The sequence below is a fragment of the Somniosus microcephalus genome, chromosome 14 (genome assembly GCF_052327205.1).
Source record: "Somniosus microcephalus isolate GS21.2 chromosome 14, FLI_Smic_1.0, whole genome shotgun sequence".
In the NCBI taxonomy this organism is placed as follows: domain Eukaryota; kingdom Metazoa; phylum Chordata; class Chondrichthyes; order Squaliformes; family Somniosidae; genus Somniosus; species Somniosus microcephalus.
Genome location: NC_141000.1, coordinates 39,784,026 through 39,811,402, shown reverse-complemented (window position 1 = coordinate 39,811,402; position 27,377 = coordinate 39,784,026).

Here is a 27,377-nt window from a genome sequence, read left to right as displayed (position 1 = left end):
CACATCCTTGCTCATCACTCTGTCAGGAATGACCCAGGTTCTGCCTCGCCTCGCCACCAGAGGGTACCATGAACTCTTAATTGTTTCCTTCTTTATTCTTAATTGCACTCACCTGTGCATGGTTATATGCCTACTATTTAAGTGGTGCTTAGTTTATGTTCATTGCTCAGTCTTGAGTTTCACTGCCTTGTGATTCCTCTTGCCGGCCTGCTAGCCTGTGTCTGTGCTGTTGTTATTTTGTTTATTTCAAGTAAAGTCTATCTTTGTTTTTGCAACCTAACCTCTGCCTCAGTTTGCCTTCCTGCAGTTGGGTTCACCAAGTTCCATTCCTCACAGCAAGACTGAGCCAAACAAAAGAGGGAGAACATCAGTGAGAGCAGTGAAAGTATGGCCAGAGGGGGCAGTATCGGAGCTTCAGGACTGCTTCGAACGCGCTGATTGGGGCATGTTTGCCCATAATGACATCGAGGAATACGCATCCACAGTGCTATTCTACATCAACAGCTGCGTCGAGGTCGTCACAACCCATAAAAATATCAGGACAAACCCCAACCAGAAACCCTGGATGAACGGAGAGGTCCGCTCACTGTTGAAAGCACGCGACGCAGCATTTAAATCTGGCGACGCGGCGGCTTACACTGCAGCTAGGACCAACCTAAAAAAGGGTATCAGGACTGCCAAAAGGGAACAGACACTGCAGATAGAGGATCACTTCTGCAACAACTCGGACCCCCGGCGCATGTGGCAAGGCATCCAGTCCATCACTGACTACAAGGGCAAAAACACCAGCCCCCCGGTTAGCGATGCCTCCCTTCCGGAGGAGCTTAACAACTTCTACACTCGCTTCGACAGGGACAACAGGGAGCCGGCTACCAAAGCCTTGCCACCCCCGGAAGACCAGGTGCTCACTCTGTTGACCTCCGACGTAAGGGGTGTTCTACGTGGAGTGAACACACAAAAGGCTGCTGGACCGGATAGCATCCCTGGACGGGTACTCAAGGAATGTGCTGATCAGCTGGCTGATGTCTTCACCGCCATCTTCAATCTGTCATTGGCCCAGGCAGTAGTCCCTACATGCTTCACGACTGCTACCATTATTCCTGTGCCAAAACAAATGGCTGTGATGTGCCTGAACGACTATCGACCTGTCGCACTCACACCCATCATAATGAAGTGTTTCGAGAGACTGGTCTTAGCCCAAATCAAAGCCAGTGTTCCTGCCTCTCTTGACCAACACCAGTTTGCCTATCGTGCAAACAGATCAACGGAGGATGCAATCACAGAATGCTGTTCATAGACTACAGCTCAGCATTCAACACTATCATCCCCAACAAGCTGGCCACCAAACTCCAAACTCTTGGCCTGAACACTTCCCTCTGCAACTGGACCCTGGACTTCCTAACAAACAGACCCCAGTCTGTCAAATTAGGTAACCACACCTCCCCCCCCTTGACCCTGAACACGGGGGCCCCACAAGGATGTGTGCTGAGCCCCCTCCTCTACTCCCTCTTCACCCACGACTGTGTGGCTGTTAATGGTTCCAACACCATCATCAAGTTTGCGGATGACACCACGGTAGTAGGCCAGATCACCAACAACGATGAGTCAGCCTACAGGGAGGAGGTCCAGCATCTCATGAAGTGGTGCGCCGATAACAACCTGGCCCTTAACACCAAGAAAACCAAAGAAATCATTGTGGACTTCAGGAAGTCCAAAGGCGGAAGTCACACCCCCATCCACATCAATGGGGCTGTGGTGGAAAGGGTGGACAGCTTTAAGTTCCTCGGAGTCCACAGCACGGAAGACCTCTCCTGGTCCCTCAACACCTCCTCTCTGGTGAAGAAGGCCCAGCAGCACCTATATTTCCTAAGGAGGCTGAGGGATGTAACCTGTCACCCCTGATCCTCTTTAACTTTTACCGCTGCACTATAGAGAGCATCCTGACAAACTGTATCACAGTATGGTATAGCAGCTGTAGCTATTATGACCGGAAAGCCCTGCAGCGGGTAGTCAAAACTGCCCAAAGCATTACCGGCACCCGGCTACCGACCATAGAGCACATATACCAGAAACGCTGTCTACGGAGGTCACAGTGCATCATCAAAGACCCTACTCACCCCAGCCACAGTCTGTTCGCCCTCCTGCCATCTGGGAGATGCTACAGATGCATTCGCACCCGTACGACCAGATTTAGGAACAGCTTCTTTCCCAGGGCTGTCATCCTACTGAACTCCACAAATAAACTCTAAAGCCTGCACATCTGCCAATGCACTTTATTATGGTTATATTTATGTTAATGTACTACAAGCCAAATGTATGTTGAATGTTTAAATGTCTTAATCCAAATGTACACTCTCGGGAGCCGCAAGCCTACATTTCATTGTACTGCACTTGTGCACTAACAATGACAATAAAAGTTGATTTGATTTGATTTGATTTGATTTGATTTGAAAATGGACCCAGCAGAGAAGGACCAATGGCTACGACAAGTTTTTGAACAGTTACAACTGATCTTGGATGAACTGCGGTGCCTCGCCAGATCATTCTCCCGAAGCCAGAAACAGCTGGAGGCCCTAGTCATTGCTTTCCATCAGAGCCAGAGTCAGGTGACCCAAGCTACTCCAGCACCATTACCCGCTCCTCCGGTTTCGCCTCCCCCTCTGAAAGAACCCCGATTACCTGCACCCGAGCACTACGACGGTAACCCAGGAGGATGTCGAGGCTTTCTAACCCAGTGTTCCCTGGCTTTCCAACTGCAAGGTTCATTATTTCCCAGTGACCGTTCCCGAGTAGCCTACATCATTTCGCTACTCACCGGCAAAGCACTTACCTGGGCTACAGCCGTCTGGGAACAGCAAACTCCGGCATGTTCAAACTACCAACTTTTCTCTGAGGAAATGAGAAGGCTCTTTGATCATCCTGTCAGTGGGAGAGAGGCATCTAACAAACTACTTCAGCTTCACCAGGGGGCTCGTAGTGTTGCGGACTACGCTATTGAGTTTCGCACTCTCGCGGCAGAGAGACAATGGAATTCGGAGGTGCTCATCGCCACTTTTCGCCATGGTCTCACGAATGAAATCAAGGACGAACTGGCTTCCAGAGATCCGGTGAGTGATTTGGAGTCTCTCTTTGATATCTCCATTCGAGTGGATAATCATTTCCATGAGAGGCAAAGAGAATGCCACTCATTTTTCACCCCGCTTCTGGAGACAAGAGCCTTCCCTGCTTCGAAGCCATCCGAGAACCTCCGAGCCATCCTGAGTCCATCTTTGACTGATCCAGAGGAGCCCATGCAGTTGGGAGTAACTCATCTCTCGCAGCCTGAACGTGATCGCCGAATGAGAGAGGGGTCTTGCCTCTATTGTGGGGAACCGGGCCACTTTCGTTCTTCTTGCCCAAAGTTGGTGGGAAAAGCCAGGGCTCGTCCAGGACGAAGGGACCTGAGATGAGCGTAGCCATCCCTCCCGGCCCCACTGTTTCTAGGGTCCTGCTGGCGTCCTCCCTTTTCTGGGGCAATCAACAACATGATCTTAAGGCCCTGGTGGATTCTGGGTCCGATGGTAACTTCATGGATCTGGGTTTAGCTAAACAGCTCAAGATTCCCCTGACCCATCCAGATCACCCCCTCACTGTTGTCGCCCTGGATGGAAGACCCCTGGGCTCCAGAACTATTCACCATCTTACTGCCCCCCTGTGTTTGGGCATGGAAGGACAACATTTTGAGACTATCCAATTCTCCCTTATCCACTCTCCCCAGTTTCCATTAGTTCTGGGTTACCCTTGGTTGGCCTGCCATAATGCACGCATGGATTGGGCCGCCAGCTGGCTTACGGAATGGGGCTCCGCCTGCCATACCACCTGTCTTCGCTCCAATCTCCTTCCCAGCCCCAGGAGCCCCCATCGCACTCTGAATTGTCCCGAGTGCCTCCCGAGTATGAGGATTTAAAAGAGGTCTTCAGTAAGGTTCGAGCCACATCACTTCCCCCTCATAGGCCATATGACTGTGCCATTGACCTCCTGCCTGGGACATGCCCACCTAGGGGTAGGATCTTCTCCCTTTCTGCTCCAGAGACCGCCGCCATGGAGGATTACATCCGTGATGCCCTCGCCGCTGGCTTCATCCGTCCGTCCACCTCTCCTGCTGGTGCCGGTTTTTTCTTTGTGAGTAAGAAAGATGGAGGTCTCTGCCCCTGCATCGAATACCGTGGCCTTAACAAGACTACTATAAAAAACCATTATCCTCTTCCGTTCATGTCGACGGCCTTCGAGCTACTACAGGGAGCCACAGTCTTCACAAAATTGGATCTCCGCAACACCTACAACCTCATCCGCGTCCGCGAAGGGGACGAGTGGAAGACGGCATTCAACACACCTACCGGGCACTAAGGGAACCTGGTCATGCCTTTTGGATTGGCCAATGCCCCTGCTGTGTTCCAGGCACTCATCAACGACGTCCTCCGAGACATGCTGAATCGCTTTGTCTTTGTCTACCTGGATGACATTCTCATTTTCTCCAAAACTCTTCACGATCATGTCCAGCATGTAAGGCAAGTCCTGCAACGTCTGCTTAATAACCTCTTGTTTGTCAAGGCTGAGAAGTGTGAGTTTCACGTTTCCACGGTTTCATTCCGGGGCTTCATCATCTCCAGCGGCAACATCCAAATGGACCCTGGCAAGACCCAAGCTGTCCGAGATTGGCCACCACCCACCTCTCTCAAATAGGTGCAACGTTTCTTGGGGTTTGCTAATTTCTATTGGAGATTCATCAGGAACTTCGGCACCATTGCTGCCCCTCTCAACGCCCTCACCAAAACCGCTTCCACCCGGTTCAGTTGGTCTGCTGAGGCTGCGCAGGCTTTCGAGGACCTCAAGCGGCGCTTCACGTCTGCTCCTGTCCTCCTGATTCCGGATCCCTCACTCCCCTTCATTGTTGAGGTGGATGCCTCTGATATAGAAGTGGGTGCCGTTTTGTCCCAGCGGTCTAACGACAACAAACTGCACCCTTGCGCCTTCTTTTATCGCCGACTGACTCCTGCAGAACTAAACTACGATATTGGAAACAGAAAACTACTAGCAGTCAAGTTGGCACTGGAGGAGTGGAGACATTGGTTGGAGGGGTTTAAACACCCGTTCATTGTCTGGACAGACTATAAGAATCTGGCCTATATCCAGGGGGCCAAACGGCTTAACTCTCGTCAAGCTCACTGGGCACTGTTTTTCAATCGTTTCGACTTTGTCCTGTCATATCGTCCAGGATCCAAGAATCTCAAGCCTGATGCTCTCTCCAGGCAATTTGATCCACCCGAGCGGGAGAGACAACCAGAACCTATTCTTCCTACTTCTCGAATTGTAGCACCGGTTCGCTGGGGGATTGAGACGCTGGTCAGAAAGACGCAACAGAGGGAGGCAGACCCTGGCAACGGCACACCAGGTCGCCTTTTTGTTCCCAACACGGCATGCTCACAAGTCCTGCAGTGGGGGCATTCGTCATGACTCACCGGTTATCCAGGCACATCCAGGACGCTGGAGTTCCTTTGCAGAAGGTTCTGGTGGCCCACCATGGAGAAGGATGTAAAGGCGTTCGTGGCAGCTTGTGCTATTTGTGCACGAAACAAGAACCCTCGATCTCGCCCCCAGGGTTTGCTGCATCCTCTCCCCATTCCCACCCGACCCTGGTCACACCTTGCTGTGGATTTCATCACAGGCCTTCCACCATCTCAAGGCAACACTGTCATTCTGGTCATCGTAGATCGCTTCTCCAAAGCCTGTCGCTTTCTGCCCTTGCCCAAGCTTCCCTCAGCCCAAGAGATGGCCAAGCTCATGGTCCAGCATGTTTTCAGGTTGTTCGGTTTGCCTCTTGACATTGTCTCTGACCGTGGTCCACAATTCGCCTCCCAGTATTGGAGAGCTTTCTATAAGCTCATTGGAGCTACTGTCAGCCTTTCCTCGGGTTTCCACCCTCAGTCTAACGGTCAAACAGAACGGATCAACCAAGACCTGGAGATGACCCTGGGGTGTCTCGTGTCTGCCAACCCTGCGACTTGGAGTCGTCACATCATCTGGGCTGAGTACGCGCACAACACCTTGCGCTGCTCCCCCACAGGAATGTCGCCATTCGAGTGCCAGTTCGGTTTTCAGCCTCCACTGTTCCAGGAGCAGGAGCTCGAGGTGGGGGTTCCGTCCGTGGAGAAGTTTGTCCAGCTTTGTCGAAGGAACTGGAGGAGAGCGCGGCTGGCCTTACAACGAGCTTCTCGGCAATGACAGATCCAGGCCAACAAGCGGCGCAGACCGGCTCCTTCATTCCGTCCTGGTCAGAGGGTCTGGCTTTCTACTCAGGATCTCCCGCTACGGGTGGAGTCCCGCAAGCTGGCGCCCCATTTCGTCGGTCCCTTCACGGTGTTGAGGAAGGTCCTACCTTCTCCAGCTGGCCCGCTCCATGCGGATTCATCCTACCTTCAATGTCTCCCGGATCGACCTGAAACGTTAACTCTGTTTTTCTCTCCACGGATGTTGCCTGGCTTGCTGAGTTTTCCAGCGTTTTCTGTTGTTATTCCATGACAACTGGATCCTCCCTCTCCCACTCCAAGTTCTTCTCCAGCTGCGAGGAGGCATCCTTTATCCTGGCACTGTAGGGGTTGCAAAATTTCCCCTATTTCCCTGAAGATTTGAAAATATTGGTCCACATCGTAGACGAAGAATTGGGTGATGTGACTGGTCTACAGTGTTTTAAAATGTGCCGAGAACCACAAAAGACTGCTCTGAGATGGACAGAACGTGGACAACACTGGAGTCATAGAGCTCTGTGGAAAATATTCACACACCTTAAGACAATGCTTTCAGTAATAAAATCGTTCCCTGGAGTTTGGTAAATCACAAAAGGTTTTAAAATGGCCACAGAAAGCATGGCAAAAGGAGCAGCAAGCTGCTCGAGTTGCCTGTGTGCATAAGTGGGAGGATACAGTGGCTGTGAGTCAGACCTGCCAATCAAAGGGAGGTTCCCTTCAGAAGCACTTGAAGTTGTTTATTTACTTAAGAGATTAGCCCACTTGAGAAAACCGCAGGTCAATCGATTTGAAACTGCTTCTGTTTACATAGCCATTCAAAGCATTCACAGTCAATGAGACATTGAAACCATGGAACCGGATCTTGAATGGGAACTGTTTAAGAACTGAATGGGTTTAAATCACCTATCATTCTGGACAATAGAGCAGTTGTAATACCCTTTTGTTTTAGCCCAGGTGGTCTCCGGATGTGGGCGGGAACATTTCTGCCCCATAGTGCAGACACACTAACCCAGTCCAACCACTTTGAGTTAACCAATCACAGCTTTTCTCTTGTGAATTGGAACTTTTTGGGCGCGAATTTTCCAGACAGGCAAACAGCAGAGGGGGGAGGGGGCTCACAAGGTATATATGATAGCTCCTGAGAAGCTATCGTGCTCTCTTTACTTCCTGGGACCACAGGTGAGCCTCTCTCTCTCTCTCTCTCTCACTTCGCTGGACCACATGTGAGCAGAGTTTCTGACTCCTCAGCAATGGTAATTAAGGGGATATTGCTAAGATTCTTTAATGAATATTGTAGTCACTTACCCCTCGTTTTTACCGTCTGTATTCCCCCATTTAATCAATTTTACTGTAATTACTGTGTGTGGTAAACCACTGTTGTTATTGTTGTTGTTGTAGTTGCTCTTGTTGCACACTGTTGTGTCTTTGCATGCCTCAGCTGACTCTGCCCACATGCCCAGGTATAAAGGTGACTGCTCTGCAGTCCCCTACCCTTTTGGATACCAGGCTACCACGAGAGGCATGCTCTGTTCTTTGCTAATAAAAGCCTATTAATTAACTCTCTGTCTTTTATGAGGAATTGATAGTGTATCAATTTTATTAGCAAAACAAAATGTCGAATCTCGGTCCGAATACTGAACAGCAGGAGCTGCATCACACGGCGCCAAACGTTGAGCAGCAGGAGCTGCTGCGGGCCCTCAGACCAACATACCTGGACCTAGACCCCCAAGAAGCGGGTTCGGCTACCAAATTCGCACATTGGCTGCGTTGCTTCGAGGCTTACCTGCAAGCCTCAACTGTGACCCTGGACGAAAACAAGCTGGAAATCCTGGCCTCAAAGGTGAGCCACCAAGTTTATACAATAATCCAGGACGCGACGACCTACACGGCGGCTATCGATCTGCTTAAAGGGCAATACGCACGCCCGGTAAATACGGTCTATGCCAGGCACCTCTTAAGATCCCGCAGACAGCAGCTCGGGGAATCGGTGGAGGCCTTCCTACGGGCACTACGGATACTCGGCCGAGGCTGCGATTGCAAAGAAGTATCAGCCGCAGCACACACGGAGAGACTGATCCGAGATGCTTTCGTTGCGGGTCTAAGGTCCGACTACTCCCGGCAGAGACTGTTGGAAAAGGGAGAAATGGACCTGAGGAAGGCAGTGTCCCTCGCGCTCTCGCTCGACGCAGCCCACAGGATTATGGACGCTTTCTCCCCTAACCACTCCGCACCGTGGAAGCCGCAACCTTGGGTCATGGGACCGCCACCTCCAACTGCTGCTGCGATGTCCAAGGCACAGAAATGTTATTTTTGTGGCCAGGCAAAATACCCCAGAGCACGCTGCCCGGCGAGAAACGCTACCTGCTCCGGCTGCGGGAAGAGAGGACACTATGTCAGCGCCTGCAAAGGTAAAACCGCTAACGCCAGCAGCGCCGCGTGCGAACCGTGGGGGCAGCCATCTTGTCCGCCATCTTGGGCTCCCCCAGCCGCATGGGGATCGGGATCATGGGCGCCGCCATTTTGTCCGCCATCTTGGACATCGCCAACTTCAATCACGGGCGACCCGGACTCAACCACCGCCTCATCTGACAATCATGTCGACTCGCTTGACCATACGCTGGCCTCCGTGATGCTGGACCAATCTCTCCCTCATCAACTGTCCAGGTCCATGATGGACATTATGGTAAACAGCCGTGCCACTACCTGCCTTTTTGACAGCGGGAGCACGGAGAGCTTTATCCACCCCGACACGGTGCGCAGTTGCTCTCTCCCGGTCCTGCCGACATGCCATCGGATCTCTATGGCTTCCAAAGCCCAGTCAGCGGACATCGGTGGCTACTGTGTAGTGACCCTTTCAGTACGGGGCACAGAATACAAAAATTGTAAACTTCTGGTCCTGCCCCATCTCTGCGCTGCCGTTCTACTGGGGTTGGATTTCCAGTGCCACCTTAAGAGTGTCACATTAGCGTACGACGGACCCCTCCCCCCACTCACAGTCTGCAGCCAGCAGTTTTTAAATCGCCCGCCGCGCACCATTTGCAGCCTCTCCACCCTTAAAGTCCCCCCCTCCTTGTTCGCTAACCTCACTCGCGACTGTAAGCCCATCGCTACCAAACGGTGGCATAGTGGTTAGCACTGTTGCCTCACAGCGCCAGGGACCCGGGTTCGAATCCGGCCTCGGGCGACTGTCTGTGTGGAGTTAGCACATTCTCCCCGTGTTTGCGTGGGTTTCCTCCGGGTGCTCCGGTTTCCTCCCACAGTCCAAAGATGTGTGGGTTAGGTTGTTTGGCTATGATAAATTGACCCTTAGTGTTAGGGGGATTAAATATGTGGGGTTACGGGGATAGGGTGGGATATGTGTTGGTGTAGGGGTTACGGGGATTGGGTGGGATATGTGTCGGTGCAGGCTCGATGGGCCAAAATGGCCTCTATCTGCACTGTGGGGTTTCTGTGATTTCTGTGAAAAGCAGGCGTTACAGTGTCGGGGATAGGAGCTTCATTAAATCCGAGGTAGCGAGACTCCTGAAGGAAGGGATTATTGAGAGTAGCACCAGCCCATGGCGAGCACAAGTGGTGGTAGTGAAGACTGGCGGAAAACAGCGCCTAGTTATTGACTACAGCCAGACGATCAATCGCTACACCCAGTTGGATGCATACCCACTCCCCCGCATATCTGACATGGTCAATCAGATAGCACAATATCGGGTGTTCTCGACGATTGATCTGAAGTCGGCATACCACCAGCTCCCCATCAGGGCTGAGGACTGCCAGTACATGGCTTTTGAAGCTGACGGTCGTCTCTACCACTTCCTCAGAGTTCCTTTCGGCGTCACCAACGGGGTTTCAGTCTTCCAACGGGAGATGGACCGGATGGTTGACCAGAACGCGCTCCAGGCCACTTTCCCCCATCTAGACAACGTCACCATCTGCGGCCACGACCAGCAGGACCATGATGTTAATCTAGAGAAATTCCTCCGTACGGCCCAGCGGCTGAATCTAACATGCAACAAGGACAAATGTATGTTTCGTACCACGCGCCTTGCCATTCTTGGCTGTGTAGTGGAGAACGGAGTCATCGGCCCCGACCCCGACAGGATGCGCCCCCTTATGGAGCTCCCCCTCCCCCACTGCCAAAAAGCACTGAAGAGATGCCTAGGGTTTTTCTCATACTATGCTCAGTGGGTGCCCAACTATGCGGACAAAGCCAGACCCCTCATCAAGTCCGCCTCCTTCCCTCTGACAGCAGAGGCATATGCAGCCTTCACTCTCATAAAAAGAGATATTGCGAAGGCCACAATGCACGCAGTGGATGAGTCCATCCCTTTCCAAGTGGAGAGCGACGCATCCGACTTCGCCCTAGCTGCAACCCTTAACCAGGCGGGGAGACCCGTGGCTTTTTCTCAAGGACCCTCCAGGGCCCCGAAATTCGACACTCCTCTGTCGAAAAGGAGGCCCAGGCCATTGTGGAAGCGGTGCGACATTGGAGGCATTACCTGGCCGGAAAACGATTTACCCTGCTCACTGACCAGCGTTCAGTAGCTTTTATGTTTAATAATAAGCAGAGGGGCAAAATCAAGAATGACAAGATCTTGAGGTGGAGAATCGAACTCTCCACCTACAATTACGATATCTTGTACCGGCCCGGGAAACTCAATGAGCCCCCAGATGCCCTATCACGTGGTACATGCGCCAACGCGCAGGTTGATAGACTGAAGACCCTCCACAATGACCTCTGCCACCCGGGGGTCACCAGGTTTTTTCACTTCACCAAATCCCGTAACCTGCCCTACTCCATCGAGGAGGTCAGGACCTTGACCAGGAACTGCCAAATCTGTGCCGAGTGCAAACCGCATTTTTATAGGCCAGACAGGGCAAGCCTGATCAAAGCCACGTGCCCCTTTGAGCGGCTGAGCGGCGATTTTAAAGGGCCCCTCCCCTCCTCCGCCCGCAATGTGTACTTCCTCAATATAATTGACGGGTACTCCCGTTTCCCGTTTGCCATCCCTTGCTCAGACATGACAAGTACCACGGTCATTAAATGTCTGAATGACCTCTTCGCCTTGTTCGGTTTCCCTAGCTATATTCATAGCGACAGGGGCTAATCCTTTATGAGCGACGAACTTCGTCAGTACCTGCTCGCGAGAGGTATTGCTACAAGTAGGACCACCAGCTACAACCCCCGGGGGAATGGCCAGGTGGAATGAGAGAATGCGACGGTCTGGAAGGCAGTCCTTCTAAACTTGAAATCTAAGGGCCTTCCAACCTCTCGCTGGCAGGAGGTCCTCCCTGCCGCGCTCCATTCCATTCGGTCACTGCTTTGTACAGCCACCAATGCCACCCCTCACGAGAGAATGTTCTCCTTCCCCAGGAAGTCCACATCGGGGATCTCATTACCGACATGGCTGACTTCTCCAGGACCCGTCCTACTGCGGAAGCACGTGAGGTCCCATAAGACAGACCCCCTGGTCGAGAGGGTGAGCCTCCTCCACGCCAATCCTCAGTACGCTTACATGGTGTACCCGGACGGGCGGGAGGACACAGTCTCCATACGAGACCTCGCACCTTCGGGTGCTCCCGAAACACTTCCTTCGCCACCCACCACTACCCACGCCTACCCCCAGGTTGCTTACGTAGCGTACCCGGACGGGCAGGAGGACACAGTCTCCACACGAGACCTCGCACCTTCGGGTGCCCCTGAGACACCACCATCACCACCCACCACTACCCACACCCCGACCCCTGTAGACGGCATGCCGCAGCCCTATGACCCGCCATTGACTACACAACCTCTCAACGAGATGCCAGGTTCGGCGTTGGATGCTGCACCATTACCGCCGCTGCTACGATGATCAGGACAGCATACAAGGCCACCTGATAGACTTAATTACACGAACTTTTAGTTTACACAAACTTTTAGTACACTTCACCCCGCCGGACTCAATTTTAAACAAGGGGTGAATGTGGTAAACCACTGTTGTTATTGTTGTTGTTGTAGTTGCTCTTGTTGCACACTGTTGTGTCTTTGCATGCCTCAGCTGACTCCGCCCACATGCCCGGGTATAAAGGTGACTGCTCTGCAGTCCCCTGCCCTTTTGGATACCAGGCTACCACGAGAGGCATGCTCTGTTCTTTGCTAATAAAAGCCTATTAATTAACTCTCTGTCTTTTATGAGGAATTGATAGTGTATCACTGTGTTCATGTGGTATTTGATTATAGTTTCTTTTAGTTAATAAAACTTGAATTTTCTCTCATCGGAACCACGTGTCAGTTTTAATATCATTAATTATAAGTCCTGCAATCAGAACAGGAAGGTGGGGTCGTGATTCGAAACCGCTGTTTTAAAATTGGTTCATTTGGAAGGTCAGAGTGCAGGCAAAGGCTGCAAGACCAGGAAAATTACCTTAAACCAGTTAAAAGAAGCCCCCCATACAAAATGGCGACCACAGCATGACTGCAGGCCGTTTTGGATTTGATGAGTGGTTTGGATCTGGAGAAAGTACCAGCTCTTGTTTCTCTCATTTTCAGTATGTGGGTAGCCCTGCAAATTTTAGCGGCAGTGTGTAGGCTGACCTATTGGGGTATAGGTGGCTGGTTTAGGAAGGATGAGATGAGGGAGCAGGAGGAGGTTAAAGAGGCCAAGAATCGGGAGTCCCAGTTTGAAAAATGCCAGGCATTTATAGAGCGCCTGGTGCAGGAAGTCACTGAGGCCAGAGAAAGTGAGATGAGACTGCAGGAAGAGAATGCTCGGTTTGGTGAAGCAGATCATGGCCCCTGTAGGGCAGAGATAGAAAGCCTTAACGTGGCTTTAAAGGTAGCAAGGGGAATGATTCGTGTGATCAGCCCAAAGGCAGGTCAGCTGGATTTTACCAGCAGTCCAAATCAAACCACCCCACAGGCAACACCCAGGGAAAGGCTGGCTAGGGAATTAGAGATCCCAAGACAGCAGCCCACAGCTCCGGGTTTTGAGGAGCTCTGGCAGCAAGGAGGGGTGGGCAATGGGGTGGTAGGAGAACACGAGCAGGTCCCGCTAGGCAGGCAGGGACCAGGACCAGTGTACCCCCTCCGACAACGGAGGTACGGTCTGCCCATGAGGGGTGAACCTGAGAATAGGAATCCTCAGCCCACAGTAGGTTCGAGTTCACAGGCAAGTGCTGTGGCTTGTGTGGGGGGAGGAGCCATTCCTGGGCAGAGTAAGCTGATAAAGCCAGGGAACAGGGAAGGAGAGTTCTGGGTCCCCTGTAGAGCAGGTCCAGTAGCAGAAATCCGGGACAAGGGAGGCACAAAGGGGATAGTTTTGGCCCCAGACCAAAGGCAGGTCCAAAATTCTCCATTTAAAGCCACCCAGGTAAGGGAGCATGAGTTTGCTTTCCATGCAAGTTCAAGTTCACAGCCTATAAAGACAGGCACTGTGGCTTGTTCTAAGGGAAAAGTTGTCCAGTCCACAAATTGGGACACTTCCCTACCCCAGTGGGACCCTAGTTTTGCCCAAAGTTTGAATTTGAGCAAGTTAGGTAGCTTAGAAACAGAGAAACAGCAGCCTGGGATCAGAAATCTGCAGGCTGCTGCCATTCCATCCACTGAAACAGCTCGCGCAGGCACGGTTCCCCAGCCCGTACCCCCAGCGGATCCTCCTCAGTTTCCCCACGCAGATGCGGTCGCGCGCCTGAGGGGAGAGCTTTGCCAAAAAGAGGGCCACGCAGGCGCAGCTGCGCGGCTGAGGGAAGAGGTTTCTCAACACCGGGTTCACGCAGGCGCAGTCGCGAACCCAGAACCCCCAGCGACTCCTTTCCACTGCAAGGCCGAGCGCGCAGGCACAGTCGGCCGTTTAAAGATCCCCGCTTCCCAGAATAAACGCGCAGGCGCAGAAGCCTGCTTGGGAGACCCAGCGGTTCTTCCAACCTTTTTTAAAGAGACCGAACACGCAGGCGCGGTTGCCTGTGCTAGCGTAGCAGTTCCCCAGCCCATTAAAGAAATTGTTCGTGCAGGCGCGGTTGCCTGTGGAACCCTAGTGGCCCCTCTTCTGCTTTCCCGCACAGGTGCGATCGCCTGCTTGAATACAGAGGCTTCACAGTCTCTGCCGCGGGACTCTGAAGAGGAAGTTCACGCAAGCGCAGTTGCCGGCGGGAGCAGCACTGCTCTTTTCCAGGAGGTTTGCACAGGCGCACTCGCCTGCTTGAATACAGAGGCTTCACAGCCTCTGCCGAGGGACTCCGAAAAGATTATTAGCGCAGGTACGGTTGCCTGCGGGACCACAGTGGCTCTTCCTCAATTTTTTCAAGCAGGCGCACCTGCTTGTTTGAAGACACAGGCTTCACAGCCCCTGCCGCGGGACTCAGGGGAGAAGGTTTGCGCAGGCGCACTCGCCTGTTTAAAGGGACCAGCTTCCCAGCCAGCCTCTAGAATGGTTCCCCCCATGATGTGGGACCCTGGGGGGGCAGGGATAGCAATTCCTCTTGCAGGGGGGCTGGTAACAGGTTTTGGACATGGGGGAGAAGGTTCCCAGCCAGCTAGGGCTGCGACCCTGGCTCAGGGTCCGCCAGCCAAAGTTTCCCCCACTGAGCCGTCCCTCAGAATGTCTCAGCGGGTCCGCAAGCCCGAGACAAGATGGTCACGCACCTTACAGTGGAGTAAGGTGATCTCCCAAACCAGGGAGAAGCCAAAGGGCAGGGGTCCCCACTCAACAGCCGTAAGCTGCGGGGGACCAGAGACAGGAGGCAGTCCAGCTTCGCTGCAGCCAGCAGCAATCTGTGACCATGCCAGAGATTAGTCTGGCCGTCCGGAGATGGTCAGCATCTGTATTATAGCTATGTGTGAATATAGCGTGCTTTTAAGGTGTATTTTAAGTTTTGTTGACATAACTAGTTTTAAGTTTAAGTTTAAAGAGTTTATGTTTACATGTGTGCCAAATGTTTGCATTTTGGTCCGAGGTCAAGGGACCCGACCATGTCTCCACCTAAGGCAGCAGATCAGTGAGACCTGGTTGCGTGTCCTTTTAAGTTTTTGCAGGAGATTGGACAAAGAAGCTGCCCCGTCCACCCAGCACGAGCTGGGCATCGAATGACGATATGAATACAGAATGTTGGGGATCACCTCGCCACCGGACGAATCCAGAGGGAAAACCCGCAGTGGCCTTGAGGAGAAACCAGACAGGGTCCGGAGGAACTTGCCTACTCCTCCTACGTGGAAGAGATGGCCCCAGCTGGGTGGGGCACGGCGCCCAACCCAGCACTATCCTGACCGAAGTTCACTTGCGGGAGACCTCGCTGTTGAGGAGCCATGGTGGGGAAGCGCGGGTGCCTTGCCACAAAGGGATGCATTCCCCGGGAGTGGGTGGTGATGGCCCGGGAAAGATTGTAAACAGGAGGGGGAGACCCAAGAGTCGTGTGGGTGCGTTCGGGGGAGGGAGGAACTCACCGGGGGGCCCACGGGCAAAGAGGGTAAGTGTGGCTGGGAAGGATGAGTGGGTGGCCGGATCTGGGATCCAAGTGTGTGTGGGGCCAGGGAGAGCCGCCACACAGGCACCCATCATTTTCTGTAGCCAGTTGAGGGAAGACGGGAGGGGGAGGGACTGGGAGTCATGGTCCCATACTCCCCAGTCTCGGTCTGTGCCAGGGAATTTTAAACATGAGAGGTACCCCGCCTCCACACAGGGACAAGAGAACGGCTCAGGGCTGGTGGAACAGGCTGGTCTGTAAATCTATTCTGTCTGTTTTAAAGTTTAAGAAAATCAAAGGGGGGTGGGAGGTACTTTTACTGCCCGGGTGGGAGGAGCAATACCCACTCAAATTTTGTGACCCATCATTGGCACATGATGGTCAGGGTTTATTTAAGCATGTTGTTTCAAATGTTTAATGTTTTTTTGTATTTTGTGTTACAGCCCCAAGTTGAGCAGAGGCGTAGGATCCTCTCCGTGCTTGGGATGATTTTGATTACATTGTGTAACTTTGATTACATTTTGTAATAAGTTATAATGCAAAAGGTGTTTGTAAATTTGGTTTACATTGTATAATTTTACAAGCATGTAGGGGTATGAGACCCCTTATTGTAAACTGATGTATCTGTAAGATGCCTACCGTACCACGGTTTTTCTCGAATTTTAGGGGAAAAGACGGTTCGGGGGATCAGTGGCAGATAGCTGTTAGGTAAATACAGGGGATGGTTGTTTGTGAGGGGGTCTGAAAATTTTGCTCACTCCTTCAAGTTGATACTACAAGCAAGTTGGGAGTATCAAAAGGGGGGAATGTAGGGGTTGCAAAATTTCCCCTATTTCCCTGAAGATTTGAAAATATTGGTCCACATCGTGGACGAAGAATTGGGTGATGTGACTGGTCTACAGTGTTTTAAAATGTGCCGAGAACTGCAAAAGACTGCTCTGAGGTGGACAGAATGTGGACATAGAGCTCTGTGGAAAATATTCACACACCTTAAGACAGTGCTTTCAGTAATAAAATCGTTCCCTGGATTTTGGTAAATCACAAAAGGTTTTAAAATGGCCACAGAAAGCATGGCAAAAGGAGCAGCAAGCAGCTCCAGTTGCCTGTGTGTATAAGTGGGAGGATACAGTGGCTGTGAGTCAGACCTGCCAATCAAAGGGAGGTTCCCTTCAGAAGCACTTGAAGTTGTTTATTTACTTAAGAGATTAGCCCACTTGAGAAAACCGCAGGACAATCCATTTGAAACTGCTTCTGTTTACATAGCCATTCAAAGCATTCACAGTCAATGAGACATTGAAACCATGGAACCGGATCTTGAATGGGAACCGTTTAATAACTGAATGGGTTTAAATCACCTATCATTCTTGACAATAGAGCAGTTGTATTTCCCTTTTGTTTTAGCCCAGGTGGGCTCCGGATGTGGGCGGGAACATTTCGGCCCCACAGTGTGACACACTAACCCAGTCCAACCACTTTGAGTTAACCAATCACAGCTTTTCTCTTGTGAATTGGAACTTTTTGGGCGCAAATTTTCCAGACAGGCAAACAGCAGAGCGGGGAGGGGGCTCACAAGGTATATATGATAGCTCCTGAGAAACTATCGCTCTCTTTACTTCCTGGGGCCACAGGTGAGCCTCTCTCTCTCTCTCTCTCTCTCACTTCGCTGGACCACATGTGAGCAGAGTTTCTGACTCCTCAGCAAAGCAACCTAGGAAGGAGTTGGGGGATGGTAATTAAGGGGATATTGTTAAGATTGTTTAATCAACATTGTAGTCACTTACCCCTCATTTTTACCATCTGCATTCCCCCATTTAAGTAATTTTACTGTAATTACTGTGTTCGTGTGGTATTTGATTATAGTTTCTTTTAGTTAATAAAAGTTGAATTTTCTCTCATCCAAACCACGTGTCAGTTTTAATATCATTAATTATAAGTCCTGCAGTCAGAACTGGAAGGTGGGGTAGCGATTCAAAACCGCTGTTTTAAAATTGGTTTATTTGGAATTGGTCAGAGTGCAGGCAAAGGCTGCAAGAGCAGGAAAATTACCTTAAACCAGTTAAAAGAAGCCCCCCCTTACAGCACCAGGCAGGCAACACAACCTTTGGAACTCCCGGTTGTGGCTGCAGAGAACAGTATCTATCCCTCTGACTATATTGTCCCCTACCACTACCATATTCCCTTTCACTCCCCCCACTTGTATTGCCTCCTGCACCATGCTGCCATGGCCAGTTTGCTCATCCACCCTGCAGTCCTTGTTCTCATCACCACAGGTAGCAAGTACCTGTTGGTCAAAGTCAAGGGCTGAGGCTCCTCCATCATTATATCCTGGGTCCCCATACCTTCCTAACTCGCGGTCACACCCACCTGTCCCTGACCATTGAGGAACTCTAAAGTATTACTTAATCTAAGTGGTGTGACTGCCACCTGGATCAAAGTGTCCAGGTAAATCTCCCCCTCCCCGATGCCCCGCATTGAATGCACCTCATACTCCAGCTCAACAACACTGAGCCGAAGTTCCTCGAGCTGCAGACAGTTACTGCCAATGTGGTTGCTCGGGATCTCACCGATCTCCACAAACTCCCACATGCTGCAGTTACAGGACACCACCTGCTCTGCCATGTTTATCCAACCTGCTTTAATTATTTGATTAATTAAATAATTATTATTGCAATCATTTATATTGATTTTATTAATTAATTTGTTTATCTAGTTTAAGTTACTAATTCAGTAAAGTAATAGCAAGTTACAGTTTCCTAGCTCTGAGTTTAACCAACAACCTGCTGCCCTGTGATGTCACTGCATGATATTTTTTCTCATTTGAAGGTTCCTTGCGCTGACACTCTCATTACACCGCCGCCGCCGCTTTCACTGTTTCATCCCAGGTACACTCCTCTCTCCGCTCTCACTGTTTTATCCCAGGACCACTCCTCTCTCCGCTCTCACTGTTTTATCCCAGGTTGCTCCTCTCTCCACACTCACTGTTTTAACCCAGTTCGCTCCTCTCTCCACTCTCACTGTTTTATCCCAGGTCCACTCCTCTCTCCGCTCTCACTGTTTTATCCCAGGTCGCTCCTCTCTCCGCTGTCACTGTTTTATCCCAGATCGCTCCTCTCTCCACTCTCACTGTTTTATCCCAGGTCGCTCCTCTCTCTGCTCTCACTGTTTTATCCCAGATCGCTCCTCTCTCCACTCTCACTGTTTTATCCCAGGTCCACTCCTCTCTCCGCTCTCACTGTTTTATCCCAGGTCGCTCCTCTCTCCGCTGTCACTGTTTTATCCCAGATCGCTCCTCTCTCCACTCTCACTGTTTTATCCCAGGTCTACATCTCTCTCTGCTCTCACTGTTTTATCCCAGGTCCACTCCTCTCTCCACTCTGACTGATTTATCCCAGGCCAACTCCTTTCTCCGCTTTCACTGCTTAATCCCAGGTCCACTCCTCTTGCCGCTCTCACTGTTTTATCCCATGTCGCTCCTCTCTCCACTCTCACTGTTTTATCCCAGGTCCACTCCTCTCTCCGCTCTGACTGTTTTATCCCAGGTCGCACCTCTCTCCACTCTCACTGTTTTATCCCAAGTCACTCCTCTCTCCACTCTCGCTGTTTTATTCCAGGTCCACTCCTCTCTCCACTCTCACTGTTTTATCCCAGGTTGCTCCTCTCTCCGCTCTCACTGTTTTATTCCAGGTCACTCCTCACTCCGCTCTCACTGTTTTATCCCAGGTCGCTCCTCTCTCCGCTCTCATCGTTTTATCCCAGTGTAGGGGGTGGTGGGGTTGGCGCGTGCGCCCAGTCAGTTATGCCCCTGACTGTTTGTGAGCGGTTCGAATCGCTCCCATGCCCCTGGGTTCCAGACACCGGACTTAGGTACAGGCGGCAATACAGAAAAGATTCGAGTAGGCATATGGTTTGGATGTAAGAAAACCAAGATTTTATTAAAATAGAAATTAACACAGTCTTACGAGAAGTTACTAGTATAAAATGACAGGCAAATACAAATAACTATACTTATACAGGGAATGGGGAACACATGGCACATCAAGGGAAAACAAACTATATTAACAATCCCCTTATCCTTAACCCACCCCCTTATGCCTAACTAGATTAAGCTATGAATTCATGCTCACCAATCAAAATCTGCTGAGCTCAAACAATGGTGGGGCTTGGGGTTCACTCTTTGTGCTCTTTGGGGCCTGCTGTAATCACATGGTCTTGGGGCGCTGCAAGGGCATCGTCCAGGTTAAAGTACCCCAAGGTTAAAGTCTTTGCTTGGGCACTTTACCTCGCAGGGATGATGGTTTCTCTTCCTCGGGCGGCAGTTGGAGTTTTCATGAAGATAGTTGTAGGTCGGCTGAATTGAAGTCCCAATTATTCGAAGCATTCATCAGTCTTCTCCCAATTTGTCTTGTCTCATCTCATCTCACCTCACCTCGTCTCGTCCCTCCTTCTCTGGCCTGGTTTGCCCGTGTTCACTTGGTGCAATGCCGGGCGTCCCTGATGGAGCGGGGAAAGACACGGGCAGTGGCCAGGCGGCAAGCGCGGGAGGGGAAAAAGGAGCAGCAGCCATGAGGGCATGGAGCCAGAGAGCGTCGGTTGCTGGTGAGCCTACAATTATACTCCTTCGGATGGCCCTTATCTGTGCGCCAAATCAGGTTAGTTCATTGTCCCAAGCTTGGCGGGCTAGTTTAAATAATTGTAACGATCTAAGCTAACTGTTTTTAGATGGCCATTGATCGCACCTAATGGACTGATGTCTGAGCTGTATTGTTATTAATGCATCTTAATCGGCCTGTCCAGCCTCAATGGCTACCTTAAGCTGTTTCCAATTATAGATGCAAACAACTTGATGGCCTCAAGTATAGGCCTAACTGGTTTTGGTCTGTCTACGATTTGGCTTAATGCATATTCAGGGTTCTGTCTGCTTTTCAAAATACAAAAGTCCTCCTTCACGGAAACTGCATTTTAGGTTTTGATTTCCCCAAAAGCTGCTTGTGCCACAGAGTCCAAGCTTTTAAAATCTTGCAGGCTTTTGGTCACGAGGTGCGGACACAATCTTTGGGTACCCTTTTTCTTAAAATGTCCATGCAGGGTCCCTTTTATTAATAATAACCTTGGGGGAAATGTGGAAATTTTGCGAACCTTACAGAAGGGAAGTAGTGCAGGAGTTACCAGCCCCCAACACAGTCACAGGAGTGAAATCTTTTCTAGGGCTAACCGGGTACTGCAGAGATTTTATTGAGGATTACGCAGCCACAGCAGCCCCTCTGCTCTGACTCCTACACAAGGGAGTAGAGTGGGTTTGGGATGAGGGTTGCGAGGCAGCATTCGTAAAACTCAAACAAGATCTGCAGACCGCACCGGCTCTAGGGGCTATTGATGGGGGAAAAGAGTTTTTACTGGAGGTAGCAGCCAGCGGGGACAGCCTGAGTGCAGTGCTGCTCCAGGAGCGGTACAGTCAGCTGAGACCAGTGGTTTACTCCTCCAGGATACTCACGGATGTGGAGAAGGGCTATTCCAACTGTGAGAGGCACCTCCTCGCCACTCACTGGGCTGTGAAAAGATCATTGATCTTCACAGGTACCTCGTCCATCACCCTTCTCACCCATCACACGCCCACCCAGATGCTCCTAGATGGGAGAATTAAAGATGGGACAGTGAGCAAAGCCTGCATTGCTCACTGGACCCTGCTTCTCTCCCAGATGGACCTAAAAGTGAAAGGTCTCTGCGAGCTGAAGCTCGCAGCCAACATGATTTATCCAGGGACGGTCCACCGGTGTTCCATTGAAGGGGTATGGGAAGTCGACATAGGTTTTCGGGCCGGGATACACCCCACAGGCTGCAAACTCTATGTGGACGGTTCGAGCACAGTGTCTGCTGGCGAGCAACTTACAGGGTGTGGAGTTTATGACTGGGGGCGGACATTGCCCTGGTGATTAAACTCCCCAGCACCATGAGTACCCAGCAAGCTGGACTGTCTGCGGTAATGTATGTGGTTACACACCCCAAGAAATTCCCTGCCCCGTACATAGAATACCTGGCCATCTGGTCCCGTCGCAGATATACCTCCGCTAACGGGAGACCCCTGGCAATCAAACCTCTGCTGGAGAAAATCATGGCAGCTGTGGGGGAGGAAGGAAAGGTCTATTTCCATAAAGTTAAAGCCCATTCAAAGGCAGAGCCCATGCGGGAAGGAAACCAAAAGGCAGACGAATACGATAGCGGCGGGTAAGCCCGATCGAGTGGCACGGGGGGAAGTCGGCCGAGTTGTCAGGGGAGAAGGGGAGGGAAAATGACGAAAAGGGTGGAGAACACGACTGCAGCCGGTGTCAGGGGCTGGACTGCAATCGGGCAGACGCGCAGCAGCCAGAAAAGCGTTTATGGCCACAGGGACCACGGGAGCGGCGGGGGAACAAGAGCAGCAACGCAGGGGAAAATAAAGGACCGCTGGGAGGCGTGGATGGCAACTGCGCAGGAATCGCCATTTTGAGTCGGCGGGGGAAGAAGACAAGCGCGGGAAAAGCCGCCATTTTGAAAAAAAAATAAATAATAATAATATCCAAAGGGGAAGGAGAAACTCAGCAAGGATGCCAAAAACGGGTAACATCACTGCTTTTGATAACGATGTGGAAGATTGGGCCACTTATGTGGAATGCATCAAAGTTTACTGTACAACAAATGAGGTACCGGAGGATAAGGAAGCACTAACCCTATTAAACTCAATGGGTGCGAAGACGTACGGGTTATTAAGGAACCTTGTAACACCAGACAAACCGGTAGGGAAGAGTTTTGCGGATATTGTTACTATCCTGTAGGAGCATTTAAACCCCACGCCGCTGCTGATAGCGGAACGATTTAAATTCTACAAAAGAATTCAACTTAAAGAAGAAAGCAATGCTGAATTCCTAACAGAACTGCACAAGTTATCAAAGTACTGCCAGTTCGGAACAGGACTAGCAGGCGCACTGAGAGATAAGTTTGCGTGTGGGCTCCTAAGGGAAGGAACCCAGAAGCGACTGCTGGAGGAAAAGGATCTTACGCTGGACAAAGCTTTCAGCATTGCAGCATCCCACGAGGCAGCAGCACGAGGCACTGCAGAGATACAGCAAAGGGCATTTGAATTCAGCACCAATGAAATGGCATTGGGCACAGTAAAGTGCTATCGTTGTGGAAGGACAACGCATGACCAGAACCAGTGCTGGTTCAAAGATAAAGAATGCAGGCAATGTGGCAAACTTGGTCACATAGCGAGAGTATGCCTGTCAGGAAAGAAGACCAGCAGCAAAAAGTCACCGCAGGAGAAGTACAAAAATGTACACAAGGTGACAGAGAACAGTTCGGATGAACAGAAGACGGATACAGACTCCAGCAGTAAGCAACTGGGTTGTCTGAAAATACATAATGTGGGTAACACAGCAGACCACCAAACTATCTTGGTCATGCTTCGGATAGCAGGAGTCCAAGTGAAAATGGAATTGGACACTGGGTCGGCATTAACGGTCATGAATAAGCAAGATTTCAAAAGGTTATTCTTGCACATTCCCCTGAGGGATACGGAGATTGTATTGAAAACATACACGGGGCAAATAGTATACCCCAAAGGAAAGATAAAAGTAAACGTGGTCTACAATGGTAAAGAATTTCAGAAAATGGACTTGTATGTGTTACCTGATGGAGGTCCGCCACTACTGGGACGGGAATGGATCCGGAGAATAAATGTGGACTGGCATTCCATACAAGCACTGACTGTAGATGCCTGTAAGGAGGACGACGTCAAACCTAAACGACTGTCCAAAATCTTAGACGATGCTAAGGAGGTGTTCCAACAAAGACTTGGAACACTGAAAGGAATTACGGCAACCATCAAGGTTGAAGAACATGCAAACCCAACATTTTTCAAAGCCAGACCGGTGCCTTATGCGATACGACCTGCTGTGGAAGCAGAGCAGGAAGGGTTAGAATGTGCAGGGGTACTGTCCAAGGTGGACTGGAGCGAATGGGCTACACCCATTGTTCCTGTCATGAAGCGTTTGTTGAGCAACAAGCCGGGGGAACCTGGGAAGGTTCGCATCTGTGGCATAGTCTATAGGCCTCGGAACAGTTGCAACTCGGTTGGACGGAGTACCAATCAGGAAATAGTTGAGGCTTGTAATAAGGGAACATCTATAATTATGGGGGATTTTAACCATCATATTAATTGGACAAATCAAACTGGGCAGGGCTGCCTTGAGGATGAGTTCATTGAGTGTATTAGGGATGGGTTTCTTGAGCAGTATGTAACTGAACCGACCAGGGGACAAGCAACCTTAGATCTGGTCCTATGTAACGAGACAGGATTAATTAAAAATGTCCTAGTAAAGGATCCCCTTGGAATGAGTGACCATAACATGGTTGAATTCCATATTCAATTAGAGGGTGAGAAGGTGGGATCTCAAACAAGCGTGCTAAGCTTGAATAAAGGAGGCTATGAAGGTATGAGAGCGGAATTGAGTAGAGTGGATTGGGAAAATAGATTAAAGGGTAAGATGATACATGATCAGTGGTGTACATTTAAGGAGTTATTTTGCAACTTCCAAAAAAGAAATATTCCACTGAGAAGAAAAGGGTGTAAAAGAAAAGACAGCCATCCGTGGCTAAGTAAAGAAATTAAGGATAGTATTCGACTAAAAACAAGGGCATATAAGGTAGCCAAATCTAGTGGGAGGATAGAGGATTGGGACAACTTTAACAGACAGCAAAAAATAACAAAAAGATTGATTAAGAAAGGGAAGATAGATTATGAAAGTAAATTAGCAAAAAATATTTTAAAAAATAGTAAGAATTTTTATAGTTGTATAAAAAGAAAAAGGGTGGCTAAAGTAAATTTTGGTCCCTTAGAGGATGAGACCGGGAAATTAATGGTGGGAAATATGGAGATGGCAAAAACACTGAATGAGTATTTTGTATCAGTCTTTACAGTAGAGGACACTAAGAATATCCCAACACTGGACAAACAGTGGACTATAGGGGGGGAGGAGTTAAACACGATCAAAATCACTAAGGAAGTGGTACTCGGTAAAATAATGGGACTCAAGGCGCATAAATCACCTGGACCTGATGGCTTACATCCTATGGTCTTGAGGGAAGTGGCGGTAGGGATTGTGGATGCATTGGTAATAATTTTCCAAAACTCCCTGGACTCAGCAAAGGTCCCGGCAGACTGGAAAACTGCTAATGTAACACTCTTATTTAAAAAGGGCAGTAGACAGAAGGCTGGAAACTATTATTAGCCTAACATCTGTGGTAGGTAAAATGTTGGAGTCCATTATTAAGGAGACAGTAACAGGACATTTGGATAATCATAATTTAATAGGACAAAGTCAGCATGGTTTTATGAAGGGGAAGTCATGTCTGACAAATTTGCTGGATTTCTTTGAGGATAAAGGGGAACCAATGGACGTAGTGTATTTAGACTTCCAAAAGGCATTTGACAAGGTGCCACACAAAAGATTAATGCTGAAGATTGGGGGTAATATTCTGGCATGGATAGAGGATTGGCTATCTAACAGAAGGCAGAGAGTGGTGATAAATGGTTCATTCTCAGACTGGCAATCAGTAACTAGTGGTTTTCCGCAGGGGTCAGTGCTGGGTCCCCAACTCTTTACAATCTATATTAACAATTTGGAGGAGGGGACCGAGTGTAACATATCAAAGTTTGCAGATGATACTAAGATGGGAGGGAAAGTAGTGAGTGAGGAGGACATAAAAAACCTGCAAGGGGACATAGACAGGCTAAGTAAATGGGCAGAGATTTGGCAGATGGAATACAATACTGGAAAGTGTGAGGTTATGCACTTTGGCAGGAAAAATCGTAGAGCAAATTATTATCTTAATGGCAAGAAACTGGAAAGGACTGAAGTACAAAGGGATCTGGGGGTCCTGGTGCACGAAACTCAAAAGGTTAGTATGCAGGTGCAGCAAGTGATTAAGAAGGCCAATGGAATGTTGGCTTTCATTGCTAGGGGGATAGAATATAAAAATAGGGAGGTATTGCGTCAGTTGTACAAGCTATTGATGAGACCGCACCTGGAATACTGCATACAGTTTTGGTGTCCATACTTAAGAAAAGACATACTTGCTCTCGAGTCAGTACAAAGAAGGTTCACTCGGTTAATCCCGGGGATGAGGGGATGGACATATGAGGAGAGGTTGGGTAGATTGGGACTCTACTCATTGGAGTTCAGAAGAATGAGAGGCGATCTTATTGAAACATATAAGATTGTGAAGGGGTTGGATCGGGTGGATGCGGGGAGGATGTTCCCGATGATGGGTGAAACTAGAACTAGGGGGCATAGTCTTAGAATAAGGGGCTGCTCTTTCAAAACTGAGATGAGGAGGAACTACTTCACTCAGAGGGTGGTAGGTCCATGGAATATGCTGCCCCAAAAAGCTGTAGAAGCTACATCATTACATAAATTTTAAACAGAAATAGACAGTTTCCTAGAAGTAAAGTGAATTAAGGGTTACGGGGAGTGGGCAGGAATTTGGACATGAGTCTAGGTTCAGATCGGTCATGGCCCTGTGGGTAGCGGAGCAGGCCCAGGGGCCATGTAGCCTGATCCTGCTCCTATTTCATGTGTCTAATTCTGTTAGATTCAGGAGGTAGTTCTGTGATAGTAGATTGGCGGTTAGGATCAGATCAGCCATGATCTTATTGAATGGCGGAGCAGGCTCGAGGGGCCGATTGGCCTACTCCTGCTCCTATTTCTTATGTTCTTATGATTTCAAGATCACTGTTAATCCGATTCTTCACACGGTGCAATATCCGCTTCCGCGGATTGAAGATATCTTCGCTTCGCTGTCTGGTGGGAAACACTTCACTAAGATAGACCTGGCGCAGGCGTTCCTACAGATGGAAGTTGATGAAGCGTCACGTCAGTATCTCACGATCAACACGCATAAGGGCTTATATCGGTATAATAGACTGGTTTTTGGAGTGGCATCGGCTCCAGCGATTTGGCAAAGGGCCATGGAGCAGGTATTGCAGGGAATTCCAGGCACACAATGCTACCTGGATGACATCCTGATTACAGGAGTTAACGATAACGATCACCTCGCGAATTTGGAGCAGGTGCTCATCAGATTGAAAGAATATGGGCTCAGAGTTAATCACCAGAAATGCGAGTTCTTTCAAAAGCGAATCTCGTACTGCGGCCACGTCATTGACCGGGAGGGGCTCCATAAGTCACCTGACAAGATCGAAGCTGTTGTAAAAGCTCCGGCACCGGAGAATGTATCCCTGTTGAGGTCGTTCCTCGGGTTGGTTAACTATTACCATAAGTTTCTTCCAAATTTATCCACAGTGTTATGCCCGCTAAACACTCTTTTGCAAATGGGAATACCATGGAAGTGGAGCGATGATTGTAAGCGGGCTTTTCAAAAGAGCAAAGCACTGATCACCTCTAAGGAAGTGTTGGCTCACTTTAACCCAACGCAGCCTATTCGCTTAGCTTGTGATGCTTCTCCATATGGTATCAGGGCAGTGCTCTCACATAAGTTTCCAGATGGCTCGGAAAGGCCAGTCGCTTTTGCATCCAGATCATTGACCTCCGCTGAGCGCAACTATGCTCAGATAGATAGGGAGGCTCTCAGCCTCGTGTGGGGAGTTAAGAAATTTAACCATTA